The sequence below is a fragment of the Numenius arquata genome, chromosome 9 (assembly GCF_964106895.1).
Source record: "Numenius arquata chromosome 9, bNumArq3.hap1.1, whole genome shotgun sequence".
NCBI lineage: Eukaryota > Metazoa > Chordata > Aves > Charadriiformes > Scolopacidae > Numenius > Numenius arquata.
Genome location: NC_133584.1, coordinates 7,486,231 through 7,508,313, shown reverse-complemented (window position 1 = coordinate 7,508,313; position 22,083 = coordinate 7,486,231).

Here is a 22,083-nt window from a genome sequence, read left to right as displayed (position 1 = left end):
TATGACATTAGGTTAATATCTTCTAAAGAAAAAACCTTAAAGCAGGAAACTGCCCTCACTCTACGGTCACTGGTTGATCAGCTGGTACCCAAGCAGTTACCCCAGCAAACAAATATGTTTCTCGAGGGATCGCTAAATCCAGCTGGATTGGTCTCAGGTCTTGGCTAGTTGGGAGGCTTCATCTCTCTGCATAAGATGTACAGACCAGGGAATAAAATATTTTTATCAGAAGTATATTTTTTTCTTCCTTCCCTTTTAGGACCAGAATTTTCAGATTTTGTAGCTGTCTTTATGGGTATGGGTACTAAAGCATTTGGCACTTAATGACTGTTTTTTTCCTTCTTTATATTTCAAAGTGATTTCTTGTATGTGGAAAAAAATTCTTTGTCGTGTCTTTAAGTGAAATCAAACAAAATGCAGAGCATTGGATAGTAATTTAATGTTAGTAGGCTCGAGACTTACTGCAGCAATCAGATGTTTTAACAGGGTTCAGGCAAGAAACAATTTACAGTGATTTCACCAAAATTTTGAAGGGTTAATCTGGATAAATCAGAAAAATTACACGTGTATCTTTCTCATCCCAACACAAAAAAGTATATTAAAAAACTAAAAATTAGAAATTAAATTGGTTTTCTGCAGTTTATTTGTAATTGTTATATCATTGTAATCTGAGATTCCTTAGTCTTAAATCTGAAACGATAAAACACATTTATACCACGAAAGCTTTGTAAATTAGTTTGTCTCAGCAAAGCTGTTGTGGGTAGATGGTAAATTGTGTTAGTTATGATGTCGAGGTAATTACACAGTTCTGAAGTCTTGATTGTGTGGCTGCAAAAAACAACTTTGCCTGTACTTTCTTGACATATTGAGCTCAAAGAGCTCCTGTCTCCAAGCAGTCCATTGCCATGCTGAGATCTATTTTGTCAATGACTACAGGATGCTTCGCTCAGTGTGCATATCTGTTGGGAAAGTGCTAATTTTCCTGGCAAGTGAAGGACTGAACATCTGCCAGTCTTCACTTTCCAGGCAGCAAACAATGCGAGGAAACCACTTTCCATGCTGTTGAGGTGTCAGCACTGTCACAGTGCGTATTAATACTGAACGGGAGATATATTCATTCCTAAGCACTGGCTGGTCAGTTTGCTCAACTAGGTAGCCTGATTTTGTCAATCAATTAAGGCTTAATTTAATAGCATGATTTGCGTTTTTTTGAGAGACTAAGCAGTTATAGGATAGATGTTCAAATGAATTAAATGCAGCACTTTCCACCCCATCCTCAATTTAAAAAAACAAAACAACACGCAAAAAGCTTAACACACCCATGCCAAACCCAAGGAACAGGACCCCAACCCCAGGAGTACTTTGTTTATTTAAGAATTCCTTTTCTACAACTCTCACTCAGTTAATAGGGTTTTCATAATGAGAATGTCGAACATCTGCTGTATTTGGGAAATCAAGGAAGACGAGGCTGTTTGGAAAAGTATGTGTGTGGGGAGGGATCCCTGTTCAGAGAACACCACCCAGCTGTCTTACAAGTTTCAGTGTAACCAGGTTTCATTATAATGTGCATAATGTGATATTATGTGTGGAGGAAGGTTATAAAAGCAAATGAAATGATAGCAGGTTCTTCTATAGCTCAGCTAATGTACAATGTAACTATTTTTACATACCTTGTTGAAAGAAAAGAATCTTTTAAAATACAGACTTCGCTTATTTTATTTTACTTTTTAATTTTTAATCTAATAGCATGTTTGTTGCAGACAGACCCTGGGAAATGGTGTGCTCTATAGAGAGTGGCTGCTTCGGTTGCTTGCGTACTGGAGGTCAGGTGTGAAAAAGTGCATGTGCCTCTAGAGAGGATGGGTGAGAACCTCCCATGGTGTGTGGTCATGTGGCAACTACTTAAGATAAATAGATTCTCTGTTAAACTATCAGAACTCACCTGTTAAACCTTTTACCTGTTTGAATGCATGTTTAATGCAAAACCAAATATCTCTTCAGACAGTAATAAACCTGCCAAAATGAGTTAGGTACATACAGCTGGTCCAGACTGGTTCAATATTTATTAAGCTGGCACTGGATTTTTGATCTTGCTTATTATTTCTTCATTTTTTTTTTTTTCTTTCCTGCTTAAAAAAAAAAAACCCAAACCCATATGCCAGTGTCCCTGGAAGGAGGAGAACTAACTCAGTATTGAATACTTTGCAAATCCCTGTATTGACCTAAGCGACTTTGGCATGCTATTTGATTTCTATATTTATAAAGAGAATTCTTTGGTTAGGACCATAATAATATATACTACGTGTCAGTGCCTGCAGCTGGACTGAGGGAGCTCTCAGAGCATGAGTCAGTTTTCTGGCAACAGATGCTTGGGCAGCAACAATGCATGTTGGGAAAATTAAGGACATATCTTCTTGTTATAATTATTAAGCACTTGTAATTTTCTTTCCCCCTGTGTTGTTATTGGGAAGTGCCACATGTTGGCCGACAGCCAGAAATTTATAGAGTGTGCATGCTTTGAAGTGAAGAGTTTGCAAGGAAAATTACAGTTGCATCTATGAGGCTTAGGAAAGGGAATATATTCTCAATTTATTTAACAAGGTGGTTAGTGCAAAATTTTTCTTTCATGAAGTGGCAGTTAAGTATTAAGTTAAAGAAATGTTGTTACTAAATCCCACTTAAATACTACAGGGGAACTCTCCTATCGAGTCTTCAGGCCACAGGTACATAAGCAAATTAAAAAGCAAGCAAACTATCTGACTGTCAGAAATATTTGCAATAAATAATATATGTCAATTACAAGCCAAGGCCTTTCTACAGGAACAGTTCTTTTCCAAGTCTGGTGAAGGGGGCAGAGCAAGCAGATGCTTCTGTGCATCTCTGCAACCAGTGTTGAGTAAAGGCTTCAACCTTCACTACGTCGTACAGTTTGAAATGCAGTTGGTGTAGGATCTCTGCTGTTACTAAGGTAAAAGTATGTAAAGAAAACTGTCTGAAACTCTCCATTCTCTTCTAAGACTTCTATCTGAAAATAATAGCGAAGGATTGTCAGCACAAATGAGGCAGCTGGAGTAAAAAGTGATGGAACAGCAAAACTACTCTAGTGCTTCTCCAACATTTGCTTAAATAAAACCCACTTATTAAATTTTTTTTTTCACCTGTGGCCTTCCTTTCATGTACCTTGCATGTGTTGCTTTTCATTTCAAATTTTGTCATGGATTTTACTGCTGGGCTTGTAGGTGTCAGTCTCCAAATATTTAAAACATGTATGGATGAAATGCATGAAGCACAACTTGCAACTAGGAGCTAAACAAAGCTAACCAGTACAGATCACTTTTTAAAAAAAAAAAAAAAAAAAAAAAAAAAAATCAGATAAGAGATACTAATCCTTCTGTGTAAAAAAAACTTATTCCTTTAAACATTGCATTTTATACCTAAAAATAATGTTGAGGGAGTAGCTGTTAGAACAGCAAAGGTTAGGTAAGCCATTTATAACGAATACTTAAATAAATCTTCTTGTATGACTTGTTATTATCTCGCAGTATCCTTGTGTTAAAGAAATATATCTGACATAGAGTTAAATCCTCTAGTTCAAGATATTTCTGTTGAGATGCACTAGATATACACACTGCAAGTAAAGGGTCCTCAGAGACAGGCCAGTATACTTCCATAAATTTTTCACTTTGGCAAGTAAGTGGTATTGTCAACAACTCTTTTTTTCTTTTTTTTTTTTTTCTTTCCCCACTTTATTTTTGGAAGTGTTTGGGGGTCTAAGGCATGATTACTGTGCTGCTTAAGCTGAAAAGGATGATATGGGAAAGTATTAAGCCACACTGTGGCAGGGTTGAGAGCTGTAAGCAGTTATCTTTTGTTGATGTTCTCTTCCTTGCACTACTTCTGTGAGATGTTATTCACAGAGGTTCATCTTAACCCACGGGAACATACAGTGTAATTTCTAACAGTTACAGTCTGGGGAAACTTAATTTTTATGAATGAGTTACTGAATCCAGAATGTCAATACTTATTAGGATAATAAAACCTTTCCTTCCCTCTTGCCCCTCACCCTGTTTTGACTTTAAATAAATAAATTTAATAGTAAAATGATAAGCTATTGCAGCGGTGTTTTTATCGATTTAATTTTGTTTTATACATGATCTGTATTTATGGAAGTTGAATAGGAACATTGAACAACATGGTGTATCTGCCTGGTTGCTTAATATTTCTTTATCTGTCTTAGGAAAATTGGTTTCCAAAATTGGGATGAGAAATGGAGTTGTGGGGAAGAAACGGAGCCCTCCCCTCATCCCAATTTATTTCTAGTAGGTACAGAAACTACTGCTATTATGTTAAAATGGTGGTGAAATAGAGAGAAAAATGGTTGCTTTTTCAGTGATAATTCATGTACAGTGAAGCAGTTGCTCTGGATACATATAAAAGCTGCAGAGATTGGTCTTTAGCTTTATATTCAAGAGATAACATTGCCAAGCACCAACTCAACAGGTCGTCTTGTTCTCAAATTATTAATCTGTGTGATGTTTCTGGTAACTCTGAAGCATAAAATTTGACCTTTGTGCCTCAATGCTCAGGTTGGTGCTCTAAACTGGTTGTATATACCTGGGATGAATCAAAAGGAGATGTGGAACATCCTGTTGGTGTTTTTTTGTACATAGGCATTTTGACTAATTACCTGTTACTTAGAGGATAATATTTACATTAATTATCAAGTTTGTCTTTAAATGTGCTTATTTTATGATAATATTCCAGAATAAGCAAGATTCCAAAAATCCAGAAGTATAAGAGCCTGACTGGGTAGTGTAATGGATTATAATTTAAAGGCACTTGAAAAAAATTGTGAAGATTTAACATATACATAAACTCTTGAACAAGATATTATCTACTTGACTAGTTCCACAAATTCACACATGGTAGGGAGATATGAAGTAAACCTGATGCCTTTTTCTTGAGATCTTCCATTTTAAAATACTTTATTAGAAAAGAAAGCCACAGCACAAACCATTCTCTGTCTCGGGGAGAAAATCTGGGATGAGTCTTGTTTTCCCGTTCCTCGACAAATCTGAAGGGAGTCTTTCCAGTTGCAGTTGTCATAGTCCTGGGCAGAGGTGTCTACAGGAACGCCTTGCTCTAGGAATGATTATTCTATGTGGTTCTGCTATCTGAATTCTGTTCTCTTACATAGCAAGCCCTGGTGATGCTCAGCTTTTGCACCAGGAGTTATTAAATAGGCAGACTTATCTACAAACAGTGACCTTCTTTCTGAGAACATTTTGTGTATCCAAAAGGTTTTGAAGGAGTGATATTATGGAGTTATTGTCCCTGATCCTGGACAACAGCGTGCAGCCTTGCAAAATTCGATCTTCACTGACACAGCTGAGATGCCCTGTCCCCACCATGATGGTATCTGAACCTTCATGAGATAGTTTGGGTACCAGTTAACAGGCTAGTCATCTGAGTTACCTAGGGATGGTTTGGAAACAGAGACAATCCATTGCCTCCAGATCTTTTGCTTCAAACAAAGATGGTAATTGCTGCCATTCAGCATTGGCTCTTAATGGCAGGCAGCCAGGAGAGAAGAGGCAGAGTTACACCCAGCAAAGTCTCCAATGTCAACATGGAATAAAGCTAGCATAAAACACAAGTAGGTTCTAGCTCTAAGCCAGGCTCACGTTTTAAATTCTGAGGTGTTTAAAATGCCCAAGGTGATACTTTTAGGAAACTTGTTTAATGAATTTAAAATATTTATTAGGCCCAGTGAGATGTTACAATTAAAAAGGAAAGTCTGATTTATATGGATGATCTTTTGATTAGACATATGCTGAACTCTGAAAATTGGCTGGTGAGTAGGGCATTGCTTTTCATGTCTAAAGCTTTTGATCTGTTAGGGTAAGAAATGAAGAGAAAGTTGGGTATGTGAAGCACATGTCTTGCAGTTACTGCTTTCCTTGGGCTGGCTGCTGGGAGAGAGATATACCGTGCTATCAGTAAAACTAAACTGTAATTTGGATAGGAATCTAGGTATTGGAAAAACCTTTTAAAAGTAAGACAATTTCGCCCTTGAACAGTGTGACTGTGGGGCCAAGCAAGCAGGAGAGCTGAGCAAAGTGCATCCATGTCTGAGTGTCCAGCATTAATTCTCATTAATTCTTCGGGTGTGATATGATTATGGGGTTTTTTGATTCAGGCAGGTATAAGGAGGAATTGGGGAAAACTGAATTATTATTTTTCTCTTTACTTGTGATAGTTTCAAAAGGTTTATGCTGGGGCATAGGGCAGAGTGTGCTGTAGCATATTCTGAAGATGTTATGCAGTAATGTTGAAGTGAAATACAGCAATTACTTTCCATTACTGTTGTAAATAAGTTCTGGAATCAGAGAGTAATTTATCTTGGAAACCTGAATTCCGTGGCTGCATGGAGACTTCGTCGCATATATCTTAAGAGGTATGACATCTCACAACTGGTTCACATGTATTTCAGTAATAATTTTTAATTTCTTGTGTTATTGCAAGTACTCTTATTGTATTTTGAGGATCTGTTCCAAGAAATATGGATAGGTAGTAGGAAATTAAAATTAAACCATAAAAATTCAAAATTGCAGTGGAAGAGTTTGACATTTGATCTCCAGAGATCTTCTAAATTTCCTAGACAAGCTATACTCTAGCAGAGACTTCAAAAAATTATGTAAGCAAACTTCCTTGGGAACAATTATTTTCCAAAAGGTTTTCTGCGTGAAGAAGTACTCTGATGGGGGAAGTTTAATACCCTTGTGTTATATTGCTATGTAGTTGGCACACACTTAACATTTGAAGTCAAAAAAGACAGACATTAAAATATACATTTAGCTATAGAGAATAGTAGCGTGTTTATATCCCTGTGTTCGTTGTCTACATTTATACAATATGCACTGTTAGGATGTGATATAGCTGAAATGCTTTGCTAGATCTTATGTTAGTGGGCTAATTCACAGAATCACAGAGGTTGGAAGGGACCTTTTAAGATCATCTAGTCCAACCAATGAAAAAAAAAAAACAAAACAAAAAAACCAAAAAAAAACAACAACAAAAAAAAACACAACACAAAAAAACCAAAAACAAAACCACCACACACGCAACCCACACACACACCACCACACCACCCAACACTAATCCATATTCCCAAGCACCATGTCAACTCCTCTCTTGAATACCTCCAGGGATGGTGCCTCAACCACCTCCCTGGGCAGCCCATTCCAATGCCTGACAACCCTTTCAGTAAAGAAATATTTCCTAATATCTAACCTGAACTTCCCCTGGCGTAACTTGAGGCCATTGCCTCTTGTCCTATCATCTGTAACTTGGGAGAAGAGACCGACCCCCGCCTCTCTACAGCCTCCTTTCAGGTACTTGTAGAGAGCAATAAGGTCTCCCCTCAGCCTCCTCTTCCCCAGGCTGAACAGCCCCAGCTCCCTCAGCCTCTCTTCGTAAGACTTGTGCTCCAGACCCCTCACCAGCTTCGTTGCCCTTCTCTGGACCTGCTCCAGCACCTCAATGTCTTTCCTGTGGTAGGGGGCCCAAAACTGGACGCAGTACTCGAGGTGGGGTCTCACCAGTGCCGAGTACAGGGGGACGATCACCTCTCGGGTCCTACTCACTACACTGTTCTTGATACAGGCCAGGATGCTGTTGGCCTTTTTGGCCACCTGGGCACACTGCTGGCTCATGTTCAGCCGGCTGTCGACCAACACCCCCAGGTCCTTTTCTGCCAGGCAGCTCTCCAGCCATTCTTCCCCAAGCCTGTAGCGCTGCCTGGGGTTGCTGTGACCCAAGTGCAGGACCCGGCACTTGGCCTTATTGAACCTCATCCCGTTGGTCTCAGCCCATCGATCCAGCCTGTCTAGATCCCTCTGCAAAGCCATTCAAATTCCTTTCAAAGTCAAGTGACAGGCTGCAATGATGCCTAGATTAAAGACAAAACCCAAGCAAACCACCCCTCTCCCCAAGTTTCTCGTTCCATCTCTGTGTCATTATAGGCACCTTTAAAATCCTATTTCACCCTGATGAGTGGAGCAAATTTAAACAGTCTCACTTTGCAGAACGCCTGGAAAAATGGCCAATATGTGTATGATAAATATTCCTTTTATTAATATTTATGACATCAACATAAAATTGAACATTAAGAATATAAAAATACCCAATTCTTATTCACTGTTCCCCATTCAGTCTTTCCTATCAGCCTGTGACTGACTGCCAGCTGCTGCAGAGGGAGATGGTTTTTTCTCTGTTACTGTGGCTAAATCTGGCTCCACTGCCCCCTGCTTATCACTTTTGCTCCCCCAATCCATGCTTCCAGCAGCTCGGCTGAGCATTTCTGACTGCAGCCTCTGTTTTGCTCAGTGCTGAGCTCCACGGGCACCTCCTTGTCCATCACCCAACTCCCTTCAGTTCGCTGCTGGGGTTTTTTTTTTTTTATAGCTCTGATTTTTCCCACAAGCAGATAGGGAGCAGCTACCTGTCACTTTGAAGAGAGGGAGCCTTATAGTTAAATCTACAATAAATTTTTTCAATTTGGATAGAAAAATAAGGAAAGCATTGAGCAAATTCACAAGAGATCCTGTGTGGTGTCCCTCTCTGCTGAGCTGTGGCCTTGCATACCTCTGCCAGCCTTTTGCAAACAGCTTTTAGCTGTTTGGTGGTAAATCAGATGCAATGTCCCTAACTTTGACAACAGAAAGTGCTCTACTGTAGAGCATAAGTGGAAGAATACTGTGTTTCCAGAGAGTTGGGTACCAGTCTGATGGATACTTGTTCTTGTGGTCAGATGCGCTCATGCTGTGAGCAGTGCGGGGAGGACGCTGGTCTGACTGTGTTTATCCCATATAAACTCCTGTGCTATGGTCTCTAAATGTGGGATTTTCTGGGCATGGCTACCATGCGTGCACTCTTGAGCTGGTGTGGGTGAGCAGGAGAAGGCATAGCAGACCACAAGAAGTTCACCAGGGATTAACTTGCTGGACATGATATGCTTCTGTGGCAGGGAAATAATCACAGATGAGATAACGTCTGGTTTGGGTCTTCTTGCCTTCACCTGTATGAAGAAACTAAACTTCCAAGCAAAACTTCCTCTTGTTTGAAGTGGCCCAGGATCAGGCCCACTGAGCCAGGCTTGGACCTTGCACCAGAGTGCGTTGCTGTGTCTCATTCTGCTGGAACAACAGTGTTGCCTGTGCCAAAAATGAATTTGATGTCATCCTCTGATTTAGAAGTTATTCATTTAATCTTCTCTTGCTTGCTCAAAACAGTAGTCATCTTTGATAAGTTGTCAAGAATATCTGTCATCTATTCTTCTGTCTTTGGCAAAAAAATACATACTCTTTTTTCATTTAACATGCAGCTCTCTGGGATACTGATTAAGCACAAATTATCTTGCCATCAAATTGAGCTGTTTTAGTGCAAAATTAGGGCAAAAATAAAGCCCATTAGAAGGGTATACTGCCACGGGAACTGATGGATGGAAAATGTAGATATTGGACAGACAGCCTGGGAGTCTTTTCAGCTGTATAAATCTGGTTCTAGCATCTGAAGGGAGAAGCCCATCGTTATTTACTGTTGGCCTGGATTTATCTGTAGTGTTCTCATGTGAATTAGGTTTGAATACATGTGTTATTTTTAAAGAGTCCCAAGAGTGATTGGGATGTGGAGAAAATGGGGAGGATGATAAAATTAAAGCTGAAGCTGTAACATAAAGTGGATAAATGTAAGAATTAGGTGACATATGTATAAAAAGCACTAGTAATTCATCATTGTGTGATCCATAAAGATACTTTACCCAGTAGTACGGAGAAGCAGTTAGAAGTTCCCTGGAGTATGGTTCACTACATGTTGCATAGTTCTGCTTTTTTATTTATTCATTTATATCTACTGAATTTCTGGGTTTTTCTTCTTTTACTTGGCAAAAGAGATTCTCTTCTACCATATACTAAATATTTGGTTTGGAAAGGCTGCCGAGGTGCATAGTTTAGCTTCAAAATGTGGTTGATGGATACTCCTTTAATCAAAGACAAATGTAGGTTAAATACGTGCCTGGAAGCTATTTTCAAGTTGTGGAGAGTGGAGATGCACTGGTAATGTTGTTGACCTAAAAGTGCTGGATATCAAACTAGAAACTATTTTAAGGTATTTGAAATAGGTGTCTGGCTGAATAAATGTTAAGTCCATTTCATTTTGGGGAAAACAACACATAGAAATGACAAAGAGGGAGCGAGAGATAGTTTTCTGGAGAACTTGGAAGCTGAAACTTCCAAGTGCCTAAACAGCAGCTAAATTTTAAAAGTGTGTTTTTAAGTCTTGTTTGGGACTGTCTGGCAAAAGTGATGGGCAATTTCCACCCTTCATTTACCTTCTGCCTTGGGCTCAGTTTCTCTGGTGGCTGAAAGGGAGACATTGCCTTCTACAACTTGTCCCATTTCTCTTGTAACCCCAGTCACTGGATAAAGAAAAACCATGCAAAAGGATGGTGAAAATGTGGCTGGAGAAGCTGCCCAGTGTCCGATGGGTCTGTGTTCCTCCATTGCAGCAGTACCTGAGTGATTAAGGTTCTGTCATGTATTTTGGTTTTGTAACCCATCATTTAAGCATGAAGATACTATTACCTCTGTTTTCTAGCCAATGATCTAGGTTTCTTGGGGAAGCTCATGGCGTAGAAGCTAGAGAGCTTGCCAATATCTGACAAACTAATTTCCTAAGCTCTTTCCTTTGCTACTAGACAAAAAAACCCCCAACTTCATAATTTCCCTGATGTTGCTCTGAAGTTCCTATGTTCCTCCTTGGAGGAGCAGAGCGAATTAATCAGGAGAGGCTTGAGGGTTACAGCCTTTAGATCATCAGGAAAACATCCTTATGAACAAGGGAACTGCAAGATGCTCTAGGTCTTTGCTCAGGGTTAATTTAGCCCATCATCCCTTCCCAGCAGCAAGTCTGGTACTCTTTCAGAGTTTACCAGCCCATCTTTCAAGGGTTGTATAAAGAGACGAGGTACAAGATGCCTGAAAAGGTACACCGAAGCTATCGATGCATCAGGTCTTTTTGGCATTTTGTCTTGTGGGTGCTTTACTCTGCTGCACACTGTGCTCTGTGTGTCTTTCTCTAGGACAGCTGGCTGCACTTCAGGGGGCCTTTCAAGATGAAACATGCTGGAAAAAATAAATAATTATTATTATTGTGCAGCTATCATGGTTATGAATGTTTAATTTACAGACTCCAGACTGTGGCCAAACTCCATGCAAGGGACAAGAGGACAAAAAAAGTAATTACGTGGTGAAATGGATGAAATTCTTTTCTGGAGCCTTCTGTACTATACCTTTTGCAAATGTGTTTTTCTTCTTAGGTTGTCTTTGTTATTAGCTTACAAAACAATTGAGCTGTATGCTAAATAGATCAACAGCAGTTATGACTGGACAAATGTAAAATGCATTTCTTCAGGTTCCTCAGGCTTTCCCCTCTTGTGATTTATGCATTGCATCTGGGTTCTCATCTGGTGTGAAGGTGCTGGATTGATCCACCGCACAGACAGCGATGTGCGGAGCACAGGCGTCAGTGTGCATCTGCTGGATATTTCTGATAAATATTTTAACAAGTGCTTTTGTCAAACCAAACATGTGCAAATATTTCCAGTATTTTAAGTTTGAATCTCTTCGGGGGTTTTGGTGGTTGGGGTTTTTATTTTCCCCCTTCTCCCTGAACTGAAGGAAGAAGTCTTATGTATGTTGGTCATGGAGTCACTGGAGGGATGTAACTTAAATGCTACTGAATATTGGGCCAAATTCAATGGGATGGCATTGAGGTGTTTGCAGATCCATGGGAGGGGGTATAAGCTTTATGTTGGAAGCAGGTAAGGAGAGGGAAGATGCTATAACATCTCTCCCTTACCTGGATTTCCTTGCCCATCCCTCTCAATGTCTGCTGCTGCCAAATGCAACTTAACTTTAGAGCAGAGCAGCCTTCAGCTAGTCCTGCCATCTTCTTTTAATAAATATTTTAAAGATAACCCTGAAATACACGTAGGGAATGTAGCCACAGTTTTCAGTAGGAAATGTCATATACAGTGTCAATCCTATATGATATTTATTCCCACCATAGGCTCTCATTAACTTCAAGAAAAATGACAGGTTCAATACTGTACTTTTTTTTTGGTGGGTAAAATCTTATCATTTTCTCTTGCTGCTTAAATAGACAAGAAGGTTTTAATATTGTTTCTAGGCAAGAACAAAAGTCTTTTAGACACCAAGTGTTTTGAATGTTTGTTGCTTTCTGTGTTTAAAACCTCCTTTTAATAATAGGCCTGGTTCTGCAGTGAGTTCTTTGAGTAGAAATTTGAATTGGTGAGGAGGCTCTGAATGGGATGTTAATTTGTCTTTCAGAATTGCATTCGGTCAAGTCTCTGGCCTCTAGCCTTCACTAAACCAGCTAAGCCAGCCTTCACTTAAACCACTAAACTGCACCAGGTCTCCCTACTGAATATTTTTAGGATTGGAGATTTTACTACTTGATTTAATCATCATGTAAGGATTCATTAATTTATATTTTTTTTATTTGATTACTGCAGAAGAGCTGCCAGAGTGAAACATATATGTATATTTTTTTCTGGGTGATAGTCATGGGAATAAATTTTTGAAGAAGTAAAAGTACAAAATAAGGTGGCTTAATTTTCTGTCAAAACACTTCAAAGCTCTGATCAGCTTGGTGTGAATCTTGTTGCTTGAATTTGGCACACTATGCAGTGGTTAATGGCTATTTTTGGGCTATGATGTGGGAATATGGAGAGAAAGGAAGAATCCATTGGGAAACTCAAAATATATTGCAAATCCTATCTAGGTGCAATAAAATTATCCAACTTGACACTGCAGAAACTGTGGGGATATCACTTTAGGATGCATGATTAAACTGAGTTTTATTTCTTATCATGGCATCTTGTTTTGTGTTGTCAGAATGTGAGTTATAAGCAATCGCTACATATTTTATAAATAGCTGCATTTTCTATCCCATACTTTTAAGATCAGACTCTCCACAATATGGAAGACTAAGAATATATGCTCTCTCAACCCACAAAATTGCGTAACTCAATTTTCTATCAAAACTCTTTAAGTCAAAAATGAAGACTGATACTCTCTCTGAACCTCACCTCTGGTGAGCAGTGATGTGAGGTTGGCAGCAATCTGTTTCTCAAACAGGGAAAATGCTGTAGAACAAAACTTTATTTGATGCAAAATCCAGATGGATGATATTGTGATCATTTTAATACTTTTAATTCTGTAATGCTAATGAACTTTCTATCTCTTCCTTGGTTTGGTGGGAGAGTTGTAAATTAAGGAAAGCAGATACTAGAATTACAAGGGCAATCGTGCTTCATAATTACCATCCAGGAGAGGCTTTTATTTCAGCAATGAACAGGAAACATTTGGGACAGTGGCATTAATTTTATTGCTTTGGTAGGCAGGTCCAAATTAACCAATTATAGGCATATGGTGAAGTGAAAATCACAACTGGAGTTCATAAGTTGCACAGAGCTTCTGCTGCACCCCAGGTAGTGATTTCTAAAGCTCAATGTAGGTTTGCTAAAGATATTTCGGCTCCCTCCTTCCATCTGAAAATGCCTGGAATTGGGCACCTGTTATAGACTTTTTTCATGTATTTGACTTGCAAGAATTTTTTTGTATACTTCAGTAAAAGAAAACTTTATGCGAGTTCACATGCTCTTACTACAACAAAGACCTCTAGGGAAAGAAATATGGCTGTTTAAAGCAGAATTCACATCTGTTGATGTAAGTGCTTTGTCGGAAGTGTGGGGGTTTTGCTGTCTTTTTTTCTTTCCTGCTCAGTTCGGAGTGAGTGCAGATGGGGAAAAGTGTGGTTATTTCTGACAATGATTGTGTGAATGCTTTGCACGTGACGCAACTGAATAGCAAGGGGAGGCTGAATGATGAGACGTATAAGATCAGAGGGCAGTCTTATGGCAGATTTTGTTCTCCTAGACTTTAGGAGTCATTTGCAATATGTGATTATATTTTATCTCGCATTACTTTGAATGCAGTCTGGGCAGTATCTATTTTTTTCCTCTTACTTGAGTTGTGTTCTTGGAGTGCTTGAATACTTTTTTTTTTCCCTTCATTTATTTTTCTGGAAGTGGTTCAAAAGACATTTGGAGAAGTTAATGAGACAATTTGTAATTTATTCTGTTTTTTTCTTTTGGGTGTGATCCAAAGCCATTTGAAGGCAATAGAATGGTCTCATTGACTCTGAAGAGCTATGGGTTAGGCCCTCAATGAGAACTGTTTTTAGTCTGCTGACAATTAGGTGATATCTCCATATGTGAAATTATAAAATACAAGTATAAACATTATAGCTCAAAATGTTTTAGTATTGCTCTGCAGTTCTGTTTTCCAGCATGCTGCAACTACACTGCCTCATTGACCCTAGATGTAGTCGGGCAGACTAGTATTCTGGTACAGGAACCACTTTAAAATAGCCAGAGACTATTAGACTGATAATTAGTGGTACAAAAAAAAAGTCAAAATCTGGATTTATTGCCAAAAATCCCCATTACAACAAGAGTGAGGACAAGGCTCCTCTTCAGTCATTGTGGGTCGTAAGGAAGCTGTATCAGCAGGCACAGGTCCTGCCTCGGGGACCGGAGGTCAACTGGATGACCTCTTACTAAGTCCCTTACAACTCTATTTGGTGTGGGTGGTAGTATTGATGTTTTGTGGTTTGTTTTTTGGGGAGTGTTGGTTGGAGGTTTTTTTTGTGTGCGTGTTTTGGGTTGATTTCTTTTTTTTAACCCTACAGAGTCATGCTCGTGAAAAACTTTAATGGTACATTAATTATACATCAGCGTACTGCGATGACAAAGTAGAGGGTAAATATAAATGAAAGGGAAGAAATTGAGATAAGCAGAGAATGAAGAGGAGAATTGAAGTTGCTGTCACTGGTAAATAAGGCTCAATGTCACCCCTTTTATTTGCTACTTGCTGAAGGGGAGGAGGGAAATGTATATTTGCAGCTATGTTAATATTAGCACATTCAAAATTGAAGATAAGCCAAAACTGACCTATAGGTTTTTCCTTTTTGTTTGCTGGTTCTTCTGCTAACTAGTTTTGGGATGGGTTCACCCATGGATGTTTCTCCAGCAGACAGCAATGTGCCCCCTGTGACTAAATGTGCTCATTCCCAATACCTCCCGTGCCAGCCTCACTATACGAGACGTGAATTGCAGGGGCAGATGTATGATCTGGGAACTGTTCCAGATCCATCTCTTAAACAATGAGGTGCTCCATGCTGATCGCACCAAGTATGTTCCTCTGTACCCATGCCAGCAGCTTTGAGCCATGCTGCTTGGTAGACAAGTCAGGTGGGGAAATTGTTGTCATGGCTGTCCATTGTCAACACATTAGCTCAGTCAGTCTTCAATGAGGAGTATCATGTTGGTGTCTGGAAACTTATTCAGACGTGAATTTTATTAAAGTGCTATTAACTTATTTTCTAGGATAGTTTTTTCTCAATTCTGAAGTGGCCTCAGTTGCAATTTTTACTCGTCCCATTAATAACTTCCCATTATTTAATTAACAAGGTAGCTGATGTATTGGAATATATATCTACACTTGGGCTTCTTCAATATTGCTGGCTTTTTATTTTAGGGTGAATCCATAGTAGCTTGGTTTTGTCTCACTTAATGAGATTTCAACGTGAGGTGGAGGCAAACGTAGCCTGAGATCATATTAAGTGCTTGCTCTTCTCTGCGAAAGCCTGCTGAGAAAGAAGCTCTGTGTTTCTCAACAGGGCTGTGCACAGCTGACTCAACCTCCCATTGGAATCAAACACACAGAAATGACTCTCCTGATATATATATGATGTTGTTTTTCCCCCCCAAGTAACATACAGTTGCTGACTAATTTCTGGCTATGGTTCAGATTGCTTTGGTGGGAAGTGCTAATGCTTTATGGCATCTTGGGGGTATATTTAATAGCTTTATCAGATAATTACAGTGCTGGAAACAAAATGCGATGTGTGTTCTGTCATGGGGATTTGAGATGCACCCTATCTACCAGGGCTTTTAGTACTAATATCTTTTCTCATCCATTTCAAATGGCAAAGGAAAAGCTGGAACAGACGATTATGTGTTGTCCCATTTGTCCTAGCTCAAACCCCAGACCTGCGTGTTCTCCCACGTCATCCTTAGAAAAGCTCTATGCTGCAGCCTCTAGTTGGCTCTTCTCCAATGCTTACACTTAGGAGAGGTTGTACATGCTTCTTCCAAGGACATTTTACAGGATAAGGGACTCTCCCCTCTGCTTCTCTGAGGGAGGAATTCAGAGTAGTGGATGTTATGTCTGTACTCAGTGAAGACTTTGATGTAGCCTGCACAACTGGTGCTGGATTAGGGTGGTGGAATAAAAGGTCCAGGTCCTTTTCCTCTACACATCCATATATCTTCTGTGAAGACTTTATAATTTGGGCTTGAGCATATGAAACAGGGCTTGTGAGAAGCCTCAGGGACAGTGCTTCATTCTTGGCTGGTGGAGGGAAGGCTGAGTCACAGTTTCTAAATATGATGGCAGTTAATATTAACAATAGGTGGGGTCATAAGCAGTAGGGAAGAAAATGAAAGTCTGAGGAGGGTGTGTGGTCTCAACCTCTTTGTGCTGGTAACATACCTCATTGTAAGATTAACTAGTCTTCATTACAGTGCTCTGATGAAATCTCACCCTAAATTAAATGCTCAGCTGAAGTGTAACCTTGTGTTGTAGATGCCCCTGAGGGCTGGGCAACTTCTCTTACAGGAAGGAGCAAGAAGTGGGCAGGAATGTTTCACTATTCTCTACAGTCACTGTTTGCTTCCTGCAACCCTTCCGTAGGACGGAGCCTGTTGGGGAGGTTTTGTGCCCTAAATCCAAGCTTGTAAGGCAGGTTCTTGTGTGCTGCACTTCGTGTCATGTTTCTTGTTTTGACCAGATTAAATGAGTCTCAGAACACAAGATGATACTATACACTAGTGTGTTTAGAAATATAAATGAATATACTTTTAGAGCCAGAAGATTGATTAAAACTTGGATGAGCTAGGTATAAATTTCTCCTCAGTCGTCAAATGAGGTAGCATCAAGCCTTGACCTCTCTGGGTCCAGATATGTTGCAAGACACAAGCAGAAATTTCATGTGACTAGTCACATTAAAAATTTACTTTTACGCACTTTCTGAACACATTGCACACAGCCCTATGTACTGCACTGTTGAATATGTAGGCATATACATTTTATATGTAGGCATATAAAATTGCCTTTTACTAATTTTGCTTTATGCCGGGACAGGTCTCCCAATGCTTGCTCGCTATTGCAGACAACAGAGCAAGCACACCCAAAGAGATGTCCCTCCTTGGAAACCCTCCGCAGTCTCATCAGTGTCATCCTCAACACCCTGAACCTACACAAGTACACCTTCTCCAAATAAATATTTCAGCTTTTATCCAGAGATAATCAGAACTTCTCCAGGGATTTGATAGGAGTTATGGGGAGATCTGACTTCAAAACTGGGAACTCCTTTTAGAAATAGTAAAGTGGTGGCAACTGAGTTTGAACTTCTTGGCAGACTCTTCAAGGACATCATGTCGTCTTTCCGCTGAGAGCCACAAACATCAAGTGTTTCTATACCTGTACTTGGACAAGTCCCTTGACATAGAAATGGTGAGCCACACAGTGTCCCCTCAGTCTGACTCAACATTTAACATCACGGTCTAATTAGGCCATGATCTTTTATAGAGTAAAAAATACAAGGCCTTCATGGTGTAGACAGTAACTTCATATTAGATGTGTAATTTAGTTAAGTCATGTAATATTACTTATATAACAGCCAAGCTTGGAAAAAAGAAAAACTTCTAATGCCTTTGCACCTTCCACAAAGTTACTTAGCTAACTCAAGTGAGGTGTTTTACTACATCACAAAGACATTAGGTTGTGCTCAACTATTGTGTAATGATTACAATGTAAAGTAAATATTCTTAAGCCATTTGGACACGGGAAAATTTGGAAATCAAGTGTACTAAGATGATAGATTTTTCACAGGTCTGGATCCTTCCTGTTAATTGGTCACATACTTATACAATTTTATGTATTTTTATATATATATATATATATAAAACAAAATGACAGGACTCTTCTCTCAGTCAATCCCAGCAGCTATATAATGATATAACTTTTCTTTTTTTTCAACCCATCCAACTAGATTTGGAGAGTTGCTTTCTACTCTGAAAGTGTCCTGAAGCATTAACTACATGGTTTTCAAAGTCCTGTTCTCCTATAAGCTCATCAGGAAAGAACATGGCACGTACACACACCATCCTTGCGTGAAGGACTTGAAGATGGGAGCTTTTTTTTCTCTGAGGAATACCTCTGTTTAGATTTGTGTCCTACCACAAAATATTTTGTGAAGTTAAGTGTTTTTATGAAACTTAGAATGGCAGTGGCTAGTATGTCCTTTTATTTAAAAACAGTTGGAAAAATGAAGGAGGGGGAAATGGTCAAGCTTTTAATCTCTGTTTTTAGAAGCCTTGAATTATTTTCCTTGGCGAAGGACAAATTTTAAGTCACACATCATCAAATATTGAATATATTTACTGTTTATGTAAAAGAGTAACTTTATCCTAGTGAGGTAGAGGAGATTAAAACAAGCAGGCTGCATTCCCAAATTCAATTGTTTTCCTGGGAGATGCCATGCAGCTTGGCAATAGATTGACACTGTGTCAAATCTGTTTCTTTAAAATTGCACTCAGACGAGTTGCCCTCTAAACGTGTCCCTGAAAACTGCGCCGGCTGATGCGGTACCTAATGAAATTAGTGAATTAAATTTCTGAGAAAGTATTATCCAAACGCATGAAGCCCTTTCAGACTGTATAATTTGTTTGAATGTTAAATTAAGCAATCTCCCTTCCAGAGAGCTCAAGAGAGCGCTTAAAAAGGCCAGCAGTATGTCTTCTGCTCCCTCTGGAGGAAAGCGCATTTACTTTGCCTGTTTGTTCTCCGCTCGATAATTGAACTCTTTGTGAAGGGTGTATCAACAATAAATTGACAAATCGGGGAGGACGCTGTTTACTAAGGTAAAATTAGACCTGTGTCATAGGTCTTGAAATACATCGTGGCACTCGATGAAAAGGTAATGGCTGATGCCTTGAGCCAGTTGCTGCTTGACGGCACTAACTGGGAAGGGTATTTGATGATGACTTTGAGCAAATGCAGTCAATAGGCAATATATCCTACTGGAGGCAGGCGCAGCCCTTGTTTTACTATCAGTTCTTATCGGTCTGGACACTGCAAAAGGGATGCCATATGTGTGGGTATTGGACAAAGATTAAAGGCCACAGTTTTTTATCAACTTCAATGTTGAGCTGGTTCAATAGAGGACAGAAGAAAGCTCAATCCGCAGACCACCTGTCAGGGCAAGCCCAGTATTAAAATTTAATATATAAACTGTGATTAGAAAAAATAATAATAACGCTAGAATTCCTTGCAAATGCTTTTCCTTTCTGCCCTGTCTCCTGGCATGAAGGACATCCTTTGAAATATCTTTGTTAAAGCAATAATTAAAAATACGCTTCCACAACCAGAGTTGGCATTGCAAAGCATGTAAATGGGATGCCTTAAAGCTTCAGAAATATAAAGGAACTCCTTTCTCTTCCTTGTAATGAAAACATGGGCATCACTGCTTGATGTTTGCTTGATTAAACTATCCAAATCTGAGTAGGTATGAAACAACATGGATTTAAGTATGTGTTGCTGGGCACATCGAAATATGCAGTATCAAAGACATGTATGAAAAATATAGATGAGGAAATCTTGGCAAGGAATAGATAAGTCAACTGCTACAGGGCTGAGGGGCACTAATTTTGGGCATTGGTGTTTGTGTATGAATTATTACTAAGTATGATAATAAGGAATTCAAAGTATCTCAGAGCAGGCACTTTGACATCTTCAGCTTGGGGTGTCTTTTCACTTTTTATCCTTTTTCCTTCTCATTACTATCTTTGCTGAGAAGCTTGGCTAAATCTGAGGTTTTCAAAGCTGGAAAACATTGGAAGAACATAATGTGATTTCATTTTTGCACAGGAGAGATCTGTCTTACCTAAGCAGCCTGTTAGGGATGCAATTTATTTTATTTATTACTAAAACATCTGGTAGTTGACGAATGTGGAGCTAGTTATGTGCTCTTAAGAACATATATCTAAAGGGCTTTTTGTAAGGAGCATTTTTTTCTGAAAGCACTGCCAATTAGCTTTAGCATCAGCAAATGAATGACAACCTGGAGAATGCTGTGTCTGAGGCAGATCTGGCTATGCTTTAAAGAAATGCAAAAAGGCAGTGATTAAAATAGCAGCAAAAAGTAGAACTCGATGTGATGCTGTCAATGAAATCAAAACCTTATGAGTTAATAGTGGCTTTTGATAGATGATGTTTTTGAAAGATGTGTTTATTGATGAAAAACAATTCTTTCCATTTTCACACTTAATGTGAAAAAATTTTTGGCCAATGCAAATCACTGAAGTCAGTGACTCCATGCTGGAGAGATGCATCCCCCTTCTGACAGGGGAGAGCATGGGCAGTTGGAGCTTTTGACCAAGAATCCTAAAACTAAATTCAAATTTTCAAACCTCTAGAGTGTTCGAAGGATACTTTAGGTTTCCAACAGGATCTAGTTGAACATGGTATAGCTGTTGTTGGAGGCAGGATGCCAGCCTTGCTGCTGAAAGTCACGCACATGTGGCAGAGCTCATAAGACCTTCTGCTCGCAGGGAAGCACTGGATCAGGTGGGATGCTCTCACCTGCTTCCCAGAAGTAGACCTTTTCTTCTAGTCTTTGCAAGATATATTGGAAATCATTAAAGAAGTAGACGTTAGACAACAGTTGCCCTGAAGTTTCAATGTCCTTCCCAAAAGCACAGCCACTAAGCACTGAGCAGATATGGTATTCCCTCAGCACTCTCATAACTCCCTTAGACATAATGGGAGTTGTGCATGTGTGTTGAGAAAAGATTGCTACTTTTAACTGCTACTCTTAACTGCTTTAAAAAGGGTTTTATTTCATTCATTAAATTGAAAAATGTGCTGTAGCAGCAGCGTATACAAATATGTCTTCATGGATCTGTTCTGAGCTTTTCTTTAAATAAGTGCTAGCAAAACCCACACTTTCTGATGGAAAATATTTAGTATTTGCAACAGAACAACAACTGAAAAATACATGTACCTCAAAATAGATTAGTATTGTTTTAATGAAAATTATTCAGACTTGACAAGCTCTGTTACAAATAGAGGGAGATTGCTGGCAGGTTTGTGTATTTTAACTACTTTAATAATTTGGAAAAACTGTGGTCCAAGTGGCTAACAAAAAATTTAACCCTGAAGACACAGTGGGACTCTATTCCATATTACCTAATGTTTCTTACCATGAAAAGTTAGTTCTCTCTTAGCAAAATGCCTTTTCTGTTCTGCTAAGCAATTTAAAATTAAAGGTTGACAGGACATGCTAATGAAATAAAGCAATAAACAGTTTCTGACAGGTGCAAAATACAGTACTTGTTCGATAAGATTATATTTTTGGAAAATTTTGCTTTGTAAATCTAATTTGTGTCAGTTCAATATTGGCTTGAACATCTAGCTCTAATTTATTGAAAGCACCAGAAAGACTATAACCATTTGTTTAGCACAAAGTGTTCAATCTATAAGAACGAACTTCATGAAATTTAATTTTCTGAGCAAAAAAGACAATCAAAGCAAGCAAAGCAGCAAAAAAACCATGTCACTTCTCCTTCTGAACAAAGGAAGAAGAAAAGTGCATTCGAAAGCATTGGGCCAGTGTTGGCAGTGACCTTGCCAATATCCTTCACGTGAAGAGGACTGTGCAGGAGGTCTGGAGAGTTTGTCAGACTTGCTATTGATTTCTTACGCAGAATATTGGAGATCCAGTTTTACACAGAAAAACTTGGATCAACTGCACTTGCGTTTCTGCTTTTTGTAATATTGGAAGATTTAGAGATTAAGCATGCTCTAACTGCTC